Consider the following 13442-nt stretch of genomic DNA (forward strand, 5'->3'; position numbering starts at 1 on the left):
AAGAATTGTAATGCAAAAAAGTACATGTATAATGGCATAAATTGGCATGTACATACTTTATATACAGAGATATGAAAAATTGTACTCTATGTGTGTAATAAGGATTGTGATGCATTCCACTATTGTTGTGTATTTTAAAAATAAAATCAATTTTAAAAAACTCAAAAAATTATATGCCTGAAAGTAAGGCTACCAAATTACTGAAAGACCCCTACAAGGAATATTATAAGACAATGTAAAATGCAATTTAAAAAGACACTAGAAAATTGAGGGATTTCTTACATATAGAAACAAAAATACCATGGTACTGGTATAAAAAATGTAGAGATGACACAAAAATAAAGCTTCACAGATAGTCATATGTTTCACTGACCCCATTCAAATGTAAGATTTAAATGAATTAAAGACCTTGTAATTAGAGAAGAAATTTTGAAACTGCTAGAAGAGGGAAATGTTGGAAAACATCCCAACACATAGTTGTATACAATGACTTTCTCAATAGGATTCCTAAATCTCATAATACCAGTGATTATTAAATGGGATGAATTAAATTAAAAATCATTTACACAACAAAATAAATTAAGATTGTGAAAACAACTTGCAGAATGGGAGAAATAATTGCCAGCCTTCTTCTGGAAGAGAATATAATTATATTTAAAAAATAGTCAAGGGGCCAGGCTGAGTGCGGGGAGGCCAGCAGCTCGCCAGGGAGGCACGATCTGGGCTGCTGCATACAGTTCTTGCCATGGCAGTGGTACCCCTGAAAGTGTGCATCATGGGCTTGGGGAACTGGGATTCAGCTATTGCAAAAATAATTGGTAATAATTTCAATAAACTACAAAAATTTGCCTCCACAGTCAAGATGTGGGTCTTTGAGGAAACAGTCTATGGGAGAAAACTGACAGACATTATAAATAATGACCACAAAAATATAAAATATTTCCCTGGACATAAGCTGCTAGAAAATGTAGTTGCTGTCTCCAATCTCAGCAAGGCCATGCAGGATGAAGATCTGCTGGTGTTTGTCATCCCCCACAAGTTCATTCACAAAATCTGTGAGGAGATCACTGGCAGGGTACACAAGAAAGCACTGGATATCAAGGGCATAGACAAGGGCCCCAGGGACTGAACCTCAATGCCAGTCAGAAGATGGGCATTGACATCAATGGGTGCCATCACTACTAGGGAGTGGCTGTGGAGAAGTTCTGTGAGACCACCACTGGTATCCTAATGTTAGGGTCTGTAAACAAGTCAGGATGGCCCTGATAGTTTGCCAGGGGGAGTGGTTTATGAGGTGGCCCCATCAGCCATTAAGTGTGGAGATTTCTTATTGGTTGACTGCTGTATCTAGTTTATGTTAATTAGATAAGCTGTGTGGAATGTATATATACCCCTCCTGTCCTACAATAAACGGCTCCTACTCCTGCTGTATCAACCTACACAAGTTGCTAGTGGGTCCCCAGATTATTTTGCTGCAGCCGGACTGCGGCATCCTAACATATAGTTGTATACAATGACTTTCTCAATAGGACTCCTAAATCTCATAAGATAACACCAGTCATCATTAAATGGTATGAATTAAATTAAAAAGCATTTACCCAACAAAATGGATTAAGATTATGAAAACAACTTGCAGAATGGGAGAAATAATCGCCAGCATTGGCAGCAAAGTCAAGGAGAAGAGACTTCTCTTCAAAAAACTTTTGCGAACCCCTGGTTTTTGAATAACTGGTTGGAGATGCAGAGACCTTTGAACTTTGCAGTGCTCTTAAGAACATCCTGGCCTTGGGAGCTGGGTTCTGCCATAGCCTCCGCTTTGGAAACAACACCAAAGCCGATGACGTCATCTGCCTCGGCCTGAGGGAAATGATTGCTTTCGCCAGGATCTTCTGCAAGGGCCAAGTGTCCACAGCCACTTTCCTGCAGAGCTGCAGGGTGGCTGACCTGATAACCGCCTGCTACGGAGGGCAGAACTGCAGGGCAGCAGAGGCATTTTCAAGAACTGGGAAGACCATTGAAGAATTGGAGAAGGAGATGCTGAGTGGGCAGAAGCTCCAAGGACCTCAGACTTCTGCTGAAGTATACCGCATTCTCAAACAGAAAGGATTCATGGACAAGTTTCCATTGTTTACCACCATGTATCAGATCTACTATGAAGGCCGACCTGTCTCAGAGATGCTGTCCTGTCTCCAGAGCCATCCAGAGCACATCTAACAGGAATCACATAATGGGCTGGGGAGAGTTCTGCCTCTCCCACCAGTTTTTTGGGTTCATGTGGAAACCCCACTTGGCAACAAGAGATTTGCCTGATCGTGTTCCCAACACAGACATGTATGAATTGTAACAGGTTCATTTTTTAATTAGAGAGGCAGTTGGTTAGCTAAGCTGTACAGGGCAGAAAGTGCTGCAGTTGCTTTACCTGGTCATCTGGGAGTATAGGAACAGAGTCAGGAATGAAGTGTGGCACTCTCCACCAGCCAACATGTGGGAGGTTTTAAGATAGTACTGGGCTTTTCTGGCCTTCAGCTACTTCCTAAGGTCACAGGAAGACATCCTGCCACTGAGGTGTGTGGGGGTCAGGGACTTGATGATTGCCACACCAGTGGTCCACAATCAGGTAGTATCTGCTTCATTCTTTGGAATCCAGTTTCTCAGGCCTTGCCTTGGACCCCTGAGGTCAATCTCTGCTTCAGCACACCTTCTGTGTATTTCTAGTGCTTACTCTAATTTGAGAACCACTACTTTCAAAAACTTACTTTATCCTGGCTTGTCACACATTGTGCTCTACAGGAAGCAAGCATACTAGATAGACTCCAGGGGTTGTTCCAGGAGTACAGGAGTCTTGGGGGAAGCTGCATTGGTCCATTCCTCTTGAAGGGGTAAAATGTATATTAGTGTCCCGGGAAGTTGTTTGCTTAACCCTGCAAGTCCCAAACACCTGAGGCTTAGAGAGATGTTTTAGCAAGGAAACTTGCCAAAGTTACCAAGGAACATTGTTGTAGGTTGAGGTGACTTTAGGATAGCTCTGAGTGGATCATTCACTTCCTGCAGGAAATTAGCATAAATAGTAACCTGTGGAATTGTGAGTTCTGAATTTTTGCAGTTCAGATCATCCATGAATCTTTTATGAAGCTTTAAGGTGACACTGTTAAGTATAACCAAGTCTACTTGTCAGGCTCACTGAAATGCAGGTTATGTGGAATAAGTGCTTTTAATTTTAGAATTAGAATGGAATGACTGTACTCCTTAAAATGAGTTTGGATTCAGAATACAATCCCCAGTTACCTTATATAGCATTCCATAAGTATTAAAAGAACATATGAATGTTATATATATATATATATATATATATATATATATATATATATATATATATTCATGAATTTGTAGTTACTTTGTGAGATTTTGCCCTACCCCACCCAACCCCAACCCTAGTTTGAGGAGTTATTTTTCCCTTCTTTCTTTTGTTCTTCTTTAACTGAAATGATTTTGATTTTTGTGGGAATTCTAAAAACTATCTAAAATATTTCTGGGGCCTTTTTAAGCCTCATACACAGAAGTACTTGGAAGCACATACAGTGCTACAAGTTTCAGCAGTTTTGGTGCTGCTGTTAAATCAATTATGGGGTCTCCTGATAAATATTTTTTAAAGTTTGTTGATACATAACAAAGAGTTACTTTTTAAGATATAAAATGGTCGTAAGCTAACTCTGGTACCTACTAGTAGAATCATGTGCTGGGAGGAATTGGGATTTTATGTTTTCCCATCTGCCTTCACCCTCTTCTGGGTTTTGAACCTGAATGTTTTTTCTTTCCAAATCCCGTCTTACTAGAACTGGGCATTATGGCACATGCCTATCATCCCAGCAGCTTGGGAGGGTGAGGCAGGAGGGTCATGAGTTCAAAGCCCAGCCTCAGCACTTAGCAAGGCCCTGAGCAACTTAGCAAGATGGTGTCTCTAAATAAAATGTATAAAAAGGACTAGGGATGTAGCTCAGTGGTTAACTGCACCTGGGTACACTCCCTGGTTAAAAAAAAAAATCCCTTCTTACCACTCTGAATTATGTTGACTGCATCTCTTGACATACTTATAATAAATCTGCACATATGGGAAAAGGTAAATTTTATATAAGTTTATTCTCTGCTACTTATCAATATTTATTATTCTACAGGTCATCTATTTTTGTAACCACCTGTGGTCCGTCATTTATTTTAATTCACATTTCTTACTAATGATGGTGATAGGGAGGGAGACATATTAACTTGTAATAGTACAAATTAACTTCCTACATTAGGAAGTTAATTTGTACTATTCCAGACAGTTTGTGAACTACCCTGTTGCCTTGCTGTGGTCCACCCTGCCTGGTGTGGAACAGATGCCTGACACCCACCCTCACGATGGAGTGGAGCCAACTCTCTGGTTCTTTCATTTTACCCTTAACTCCAGCATAGTCTGTGGTGTTGGCCTGCAGTGGGTGTTCTGGTGAGGTGCCAGTGTGCAAAGGGAATTTTAGTTTTTCTACTGGTTCTGATTTTCTGCCCATTTACTTACATATATACTATATTTGTTTACAGACTGTAGGTGGATGCAAATTTAAACCCTGGTTTAATAAACATTTAATCCTTCCAAAAATTAATCAATTAATTAATTAAAAATAGTCAAAAGAGCCAGGGCTGGAGTTTAGCAGTAGAGTGCTTGCCTTGCATGTGTGAGGCATTGGATTCCATCCTCAGCTCCACATAAAAATAAGTAAACAAAATAAAGATATTATGTTTGCTCACAACTAAAAAAATATATTTAAAATTTTTCTCAAATAGTAAATGAATGAAAAATAAACTAAATAGACATTTCTTAAAAGGTGATATTCAAATGGCCAGGAATATGTTTAAAATACTAAGCATCTTTAGCAATCAATAAAATGCATATTAAAACTGTATTGAAGAAGATCAAAGATGGAATATTAGAAGATGCACTTTATGTCTCCATGAGTTCCTTGGCTCAGAAAAAAAAGCAGGGGGATACTGAGTCTCAGCAAGGTAGGTGGCAGGAAAATAAAATTCAGTGTCATAAATTCACAGAACAATAGAGATACAGAAATTCATATGCTTCAAACTAAGGACAAAAAAGAATGCATTGGAGTATAACTTATTCAAATTAGGATAGAACATATGTATAGCAAGTCAAAAATACACTGTATTATAAAGTATATCTAAAAAACAAAAACAAAAAAATGAAATACATTGGAGTCAAACCAAGGCTTGAGTAGTCCCAGTTTACTACGAAGAGGAGGAATTACACCAACAGAAAGAAGGGAAGAAACAGTGGACAATTTAGCATGAGAAATCCTATAGAATAGAAAAAAAATCAATCTGAACTTAGCTAACAAGAGGCTGCACAGCAAGCTAGTGTTTGAAAATTGTTCCATGTTTTTCAGCAGACAAGTGGAAAGCTTAGTCACGGAGACATTTTTCAGAAATTGTTCTTCATATTACTGCTGTGGGAACACAGAATTTCACAGCAAATATTACTATAGCTCTGTAGTACAGTTTAAGGTTTGGTATTGTGATGCCTCCTGCTCCACTTTTTTTTTTTGCTAAGGATTGCTTTAGCTATTCTGAGTCTCTTATTTTTCTAAATAAATTTTTGTGTTTTTTTTTTTTTTGTATTTCAGTGAAGAACGTCATTGGTATTTTAATAGGAATTCCATTAAATCTGTATAATGCTTTTGGCAGTATGGTCTTTTTAACAATATTAATTCTGCCTGTCCAGGAGCATGGAAAACCTTTCTATCTTATGAGGTTTTCCTCAAATTAGTGTTTGGTAGTTTTCATTATAGAGGTCTTTTACCTCTTTTGTTAGATTGATTCCCCAGGTTTGTTCTTTCTTTTTTTCTTTCTTCCTCCCTCCCTCCCTCCCTTCCTTCCTTTTTTGTTTCTTTTGTTGTTAGTTTGTTTGGTTGGTTGTTTTGTTGTCGTTGTTTGAGGCTATTGTGAGTGGATTACTTTTCCTAATTCATTTTGTATCTGCTTATCTAGTTTTTTATAGTTTTTTCTTGATAATGATTTCTAGTTTCTTTCCATTATGAAAAGAAATTAGATATTTCTAATTTCTTTCCATTATGATCTGAAACTATATAAGAAATTATTTCAATTTTTTATATTTGATAATACTGGATCTGCAACCAAAAATGTAATCTATTTTGCAGAAATTTCCATGAACAACTGAATATAAAATACTTCAGCTGTGGTTGAGTCAAATATGTCTGTTAGGCCCATTGGATCTGTAGTATATTTTTACTCTATACCATCTTTATTAATTTTATGTTTAGATGACCTATTAATGAGAGAAATATCCACTCTATCAGGGAGAGTGAAAATCACCCACATTATTTAATTGGGATCTAGCTGAGGCCTGTTATGCAAAATGATTTTTTTATGAAATTAGATGCACTGATGATTGACATGATTATGCCTCCTCAATGAATAAATCCTTTGACCATATATACTAAACTTCTTTTTCTCTTCTTATTATTTTGACTTGAAGTCTCCTTTGTTGAATATGAGAGTTGCCACCTCTGCTTGATTTGCATGGAAAAATCGTTTTCCATTCTTTTAATTTCAGTGATATTTTTATCAGTGAGTTATATTTCTTTTACAGAACAAAAAATTAGGTCTTATTTGTAAATTAAACCTGCTACTCCATGTCCTTCATTGAATAAATGAGATTATTTGCTTTCAGTTTTTCATACAGACAGGTATATAAAGCTTCCTGACCTTTTTATTTCTAATATTTGATTAGATCCTGATTCTGTACTTACTTATATATTCTTCTAATGAGATTTATTACTTTTTGAACTTTTGCTTTTTATCTCCTTTTTATGTAAAATTCCTTTAAGTATCTTCTGCAATGCTGTTCTGGTGGTCTTGAATTTCTGTAATTTATTTCATTAGATGTTAGAAATCTGATGTTACTATAAGATGCATTTGCCTATATAAGTGATTACATTTGTATCTGACAGTTTTTAGTCTTTGTTCTGAATTTTTCATTAGCAACTCATGGAGAGTTCGTTTTCTGGTCTTGTCTACTTGAAGTTTAAATGCCGTCAGTATGTGAATGTCCATCTCATTACCAACAATTAGGATTTTTTTATCCTATTATTTAACTGAATGGAATATAAGTGCCATTAGCCTATATATCTATTTCTTCTTCAAGATTATAAGCCTTTACTTAGGTGTCTTAAGATTGTTTGGGAGTGCTTCTGTATTCTGATCACAGTTGATCTTAGTTTCCTTTTTCTTTTTTTAAAAATCTCTACCTGAATTTTGAATTTCATATGCTTATTCTTTAAGGCTGAAATTTTGACTTCTGCTTGATTATACTTATTAGAATTTAACTGAATTAAACATTTCTCACCAGTGAAGCTTGCCATTTTGTGAGTCATACAAGTTAGGTCTATATTTATCCCCACAGACTTAATTCTGCATACCTTTATGGCAAATCTCTGAGCTGGGACTTGCAGTCTGGATACTTCCTTCAATTTAGATGATTCTATGAGTTTTGTGCTGGATGTGAAGGCTCGAGAACTAAAAATAGTTAGGTTTTTGTTCCATTGTCCTCAAACCTGGCTCTTTACCAAACCACTTACCAAAAGTTTTATAGAGGATAGGACCACCAACCCCACTGATCTTTACTCATCAACCCAGCTCACATGCTCTGCGGCTCATACCCCTCAGAAGTTTCATATCCTACTAGTCCCAGTTATAGCAATCTTGTATTTGTTTTTCACCCATCTGTTGCTTGTTGGTTCTACAGAGATCCAAAATTATTATTGCTGTTTGCTGACCCCCAGTCCAGTCCCTACCATAAAGACCCCTCTAAAAATGTTTACTAGTTATAGCAATGAGAATTTGATGAAGAATATAATACTTTCTTCTATAAAGTTATCATTGTGTAGGAGGGAACCTCCTCAGACAAAATTCCTGAAGTGGATTTAAAGCTAGCATGAACCTTGGATTGACTCTGCAATTAGAACCACTGATCTGCATATAGTATTGTGATTAAAGGTACTCTTGGTGTACTGTGTTTATTATGTCTGGTTTCCCTTCTCTCACCTAGGAAGTAGACCATTTTAATTTGTCACATAGTTTTCAATTCTTTTATATCTTTCATATATATGAATATATTCTTCATATCTTTCATATATATTTATATACATATATATAATCTGTTCTACAATGATTCTCGGAGCTTTTGTTTTTTATCTACAAAGAATACAATTCTATTTTGTTTCATTGACTTGTCTCTTGCTGAGTCACACAAGGGAAATTTTATTTCACCATCCTCCATTCAATAAGCCATTTTTAAAAACACTTTTAAATAACTATTAAAAATGATTCAAGCAGGACACAGTGGCACATGCCTTTAATCCCAGCAGTTTGGGAGGCTGAGGCAGGAAGATCAAGAGTTCAGAGGCAACCTCAGCAACAGCAAGGCCCTAAGCTACTTAGTGAGATCCTATCTCTAAATAAAATACAAAATAAGAATGGGGATGGGGCTCAGTGAGTAGCCCTGAGTTCAATTCCTGGTACCAAATAATAATAATAACTGTTGAGAGCCACAGCCAAAGTGGCCCCAGCAAATTTCCAGCTGATTGGCTCCTCTGAGGTGACGCTCATTGGGCTATTTCTCGCCCTTTCAGACTATGGAGCTGCTCATTGGGAGACTCTTTTGGCTCCGTCCATGCGACCCAGCCAATAGTCCTCAAGAGCTGGAAGAGTGCTGGTTGAGAGGCTTGCCGGAGGATCCGGTGGTGGCAGTTGGGCTCTGAAGGAATTCCTGGAGAGCTTGTAGTGGTGTGGTGTGCGTTCTAAAAATAAAGTTCATTCCTGTTTGACAAGCGGCTTGTGAATTGTGCCCAGCCAGACTTCGGCACACCAAGTTAAGGAATTTGTTACACACATTAACTATGTGGTACATAGCAAAAATTTATTTCCCAAGTTAAGGAAGCTACTGCACAGAGCAAAGATTTATGTCCTACAAACAGAACATCCCTGGGAGATAAAACATTATATAGAGAAAGTTTGCCATACACAGAATAACAACATATTAGGCTGATAAAAAGTTTCTACTTGCTGGCAATGTATGATTGCTTGCTGATATAATAAAAGGATGAAGGACCAGACTTAAGAAAGCTCAGGTCACTTATTGTTTAAATTATTCCACAGGAAGTTTTTCTTTGTGTCATTATCGAGATAAAAAAGAATAATAAGAGTTAGGGTTGTGGCTTAGGAGTAGAGCACTTGCCTAGCACGTGGGAGGCCCTGGGTTCCATTCTCAGCACCACAAAAAATAAATAAAATAAAAGCATGTATATTAAAAAATAATAATAAAAGAAAAAACCAGTGGTGTAGCCAAAGAGGAATGAAAAAAAAGGGCAGAGAAATGGGATAGGGATAGAGATGGAATGAGTCTGACCTAACTTTTCTATATATGTATATGAATATACCCCAGTGAATAGAAATATGGTACATGAATACACCATCATGAACATCTACAAGGCACTAATTAAAAAACAAAAAAAAAAAAGATAAACAGCAGAAAGATCAGCAGAGAGGGAACAGGAGAAGTGAGGAGGAAAAAAGGAGAGGAAATAGTGGGGACTGAAATATAATATATATAAACAAATTAAAATTAACCTTTCCATGACAAATTATAATTGAAATACTTAACATACAGAACAAAGATAGGATTTTAAAGCCTCAACATAAAACTGTAAGGTCACATCTAGAGGCAAGACAATCAGAATTACTTCCAATGTTTAGCACAAACCCTTAAAAGCCAGGAGGCTTAGAATGATGAGTTACAAGGCCTAAAAGACAACAACTGCCAACTAAGAGTGCAATATCCAGCAATGCTTTCCTTCAAAATGAGAAATAAAAACACTTGCAACGTAAACAGAAACAAAGGTTTTCTGACTACTAAGTTGGCACGAGAACTAAAAGAAATGAAGAAATAAAAATCTCACCTCAAGTCTCACAAATGAACAAATCTCATTTGTAGAGTAGCTATGCAAATGAAAAAGAACAAATTAAAATATTATAAATAGATAAATATGTCAGCAATTAATAAACATCTCTCTATAATAACACAGGATGTAAATGATCCTAACTCTCTAATTATAAGACACAGGCTGGCAGAAGGGATTAAAAAACCAAGACTCTTATATTATATGCTGTTCGAAAGAGACCCACCCTGCTGACAAAAAGTCATGAAACAAATTGAAGGATGGAAATTGAATATGATGTGAATACAGACCAAAAACAAGCAGGAGTAGCAACTCCTATATCTGAAAAAGCAGACTGCAAGCCAAAATTAATCAGATCATGCTGACAAAGGTAAAATAGTCTATAAAGAATACATAACAATAATAAATATTTATGCTCAAAATGTGGGTGCACAAATTATATAAAAGAGACACTACTTGAATTAATCTGAGACCCCATTATGATAAAATTGAGTGATTTCAACATGTCTATCACAATTAGGAGGTCATCAGTGCATAAACTCAGTGAAAACTGGATGTGAAAAATTTACAAATCAGTTTTTATCACACGTCAAAAGAATATTTCATGCAACAACAGCTGAATACATTCCCTGGATCCCCAATGGCTCATAAAACCTTCTCCAAAATAAGACCATATTCTAGGCCACAAGGAATTTCTTCACAAACACACAAAAATTTCCTTGCATCTTCGCAGACCACATACAAATTTATGAAAATTGAAACTTATTCTGATGAATAGTTGATAAAAGGAATCAAGTAAAAAGTTAAAAAAATTCTCAGACTCAAATTGGAGTAGTGATACAATACATCAGAACCTCTGGACATTCAGAAGTCAGTGATAAGCAGAAATTTTATAAGGGCTTACCTAAGAAAATCAGAAAGAAAATCAAATAAACAACGTAATGATGCATCTAAAGGCCCCTGTAAAAGAAAAAACTAATTCCCAAACCAGTATAAGTTGAGAAAATAATTAAAACCAAAATCAATAAAACTGAGAAAAAATAAGCAAAAAATACAAAAAATCAACAATAAAAGAGATGGTTTGTTGAAAAGATAAACAAGATAAGCCCTTAGACAAAAGAAACTTAATAAAAATTAGAATGCAAAGGAGAAATCATCATAGATATCACAGAAATCTAGAGCATTCTGGGACTATTTTGAAAATACATAATAAGTAATACTGATGAATTGGAAAACAGAAGAAATTGATACATTTCTATATGCGTATAACCTGCTAAAACTTAATATAGACACAGGAAAACCTTAACATACCAACAAATTATAATGAGGAGTTATAAAGGAGCAGTAATAAAACTCTTTCAATAAAAACAAGCCTAGGATCAGATGGATTCTCAATTAAATTTTACCAGATCCTAAAAGTTCTATTACAAATACTAATTACATAAAACAAAATTTGGTGACATTTCTAAATTAATTTGATTTTGCCGGTATTATACTCACACCTAAACCAGGTAACTCATCAAGAAAACTTCAGACAACACACACCTCTGATGAACTTAGATGTAAAATTACTTATAAAATATTAGCAAATCATATTCAAAAGCATATTAAGATCATACATCACAACCAAGCTGGTTTTATCATAGATATGCAAGGATGATTTAACCTGCAAATCAACAAATATTACAACAAATCATTACTTAATCGGAATTATGGACAACATGGCTACCCATTGAAGCAAGTAGTAACAGAAACAACCTACCTCAACATCATAAACTCTATATATAAAAAATGCAAAGTCAACCTCATAGTACATGGGGAAAAAAGTAATTTCTTTAAAATCTGGTACAACACAGTATATCCACTATCACCATTCCTATTTGATGTAGTTCTATAAATTCTAGCCAGAGCAATCAGGCAAGAGAAGGAAATAAAAGGAATTAAAAATAGGAAGATAAAAAGTCAAATTATCACTGTTTGCAGATGATTAAAATTCTATACCTAGAAATATCAAAAAAGTTTACCAAAAGACTGTTGGAGCTAATAAAGAAATTCTGCAAAGTAGTAGGCTACAAATCAGCAAACAAAAATTGATAATTTTTGTAAATATCAATAATAAATATTCTGAGAAACAAATTGAGAAAACAATTCCATTCACATAAGTATCAATAATAAATCAACAGATAGTAAAAACCTAGGAATAAATCTAACTTAGGCAGTGAAAGTGCTTTAGAATGGAAACTATAGAACACTAAAGAAAGAAACTAAAGATCTCAGAAGATGGAATGACCTCCCAAGTTCTTGGAGGGGTAAAATTAATATGGCCATATTACTGAAAAGATGGCCATATTACTGAAAGCAATACATAGATAAAAACATAATTCTCCTCCTCCTCCTTCTTCTTTTTTATTGTGTCAGGTATTGAAGCAGTTAGCTTCTTAAAATTGATTTTTAAAAAATGACAGTGAAATTGTGTAACACAATTCTTATCAAAATACCAATGAAACTCTTCATAGAACCATTTTCTAATTCTGCAGTTTTAACATTCATTTGGAACAATAACAGACCCAGAAGAGGCAAAACAATTTTAAGAAAAAAGCAACACTATAGGCATCACAATAGCTGACTTTATATTATACTAGATGTATAGTTGTAAAACCTGCATGCTACTAGATTAAAAAGAGACACACAGACCAATGATACAGACTAGAAAACACAAAACACATTTGTAGTCATCTAGTCTTTGGTAAAGGTGCCAAAAACATACATTGGAGAAAAGACTAACAGTGTGGGAAAACTGATTATCCACATTTTATTAGAATGAAACTAGACCCTATCTCTCATTTGCACAAGAATTAACTCGAAATGGATCAAAGACCTGGGAATTAGATCAGAAACTATGCAACTAGAAGACACTCTGTGGACAAATTCTAATATGTAAGTATAGGCAATAGTTTACAATAGGACTCCTAAAGCTAAGAAAAAAAAATATGACTTTCTGGTAGGAACCCAGATGTGGTATATAAATCCTTGATCCATGGTTAGTAGGGGCCCTGGACCATCCTATGCATTTGTTATGGGATCCTTCCATGAGAATCCATAGGTAGATTGAGGCCCAATGTTTATGGGCTGCTGTGTCTGTAGAAAATTTTGAAATTGGAAGAAAATTTAAAGCAATAAGTTTTTGTTCAAGGTATCACTTAGGGATTGGTATAGTTTCTCCCTGTTTATAGCATTGTCTTTAATTCCTTGTTTGTTCTTTCTGGGAAGCATTGAGTATAAGGGTTGCAGGGGACCCAGTGAAGTGCTGTATATGCAAATCATTGAAATCTGCATGAAATGTTTTGCCAGATAGGCTGGCCCATTGTCAGTTTTAATTGACATGGAAACATCCACAATTCCGAAACATTTAAGTAG

General features: G+C 35.6%; 1 pseudogene; it reads left to right on the forward strand.

The window, feature by feature from the left end:
- Positions 1 to 745: 745 nt before the first annotated feature.
- LOC113175912 (glycerol-3-phosphate dehydrogenase 1-like protein) lies at positions 746 to 2214 on the forward strand (annotated as a pseudogene).
- Positions 2215 to 13442: the final 11228 nt, after the last annotated feature.

This window comes from Urocitellus parryii, chromosome Y (genome assembly GCF_045843805.1).
Source record: "Urocitellus parryii isolate mUroPar1 chromosome Y, mUroPar1.hap1, whole genome shotgun sequence".
Lineage (NCBI taxonomy): Eukaryota > Metazoa > Chordata > Mammalia > Rodentia > Sciuridae > Urocitellus > Urocitellus parryii.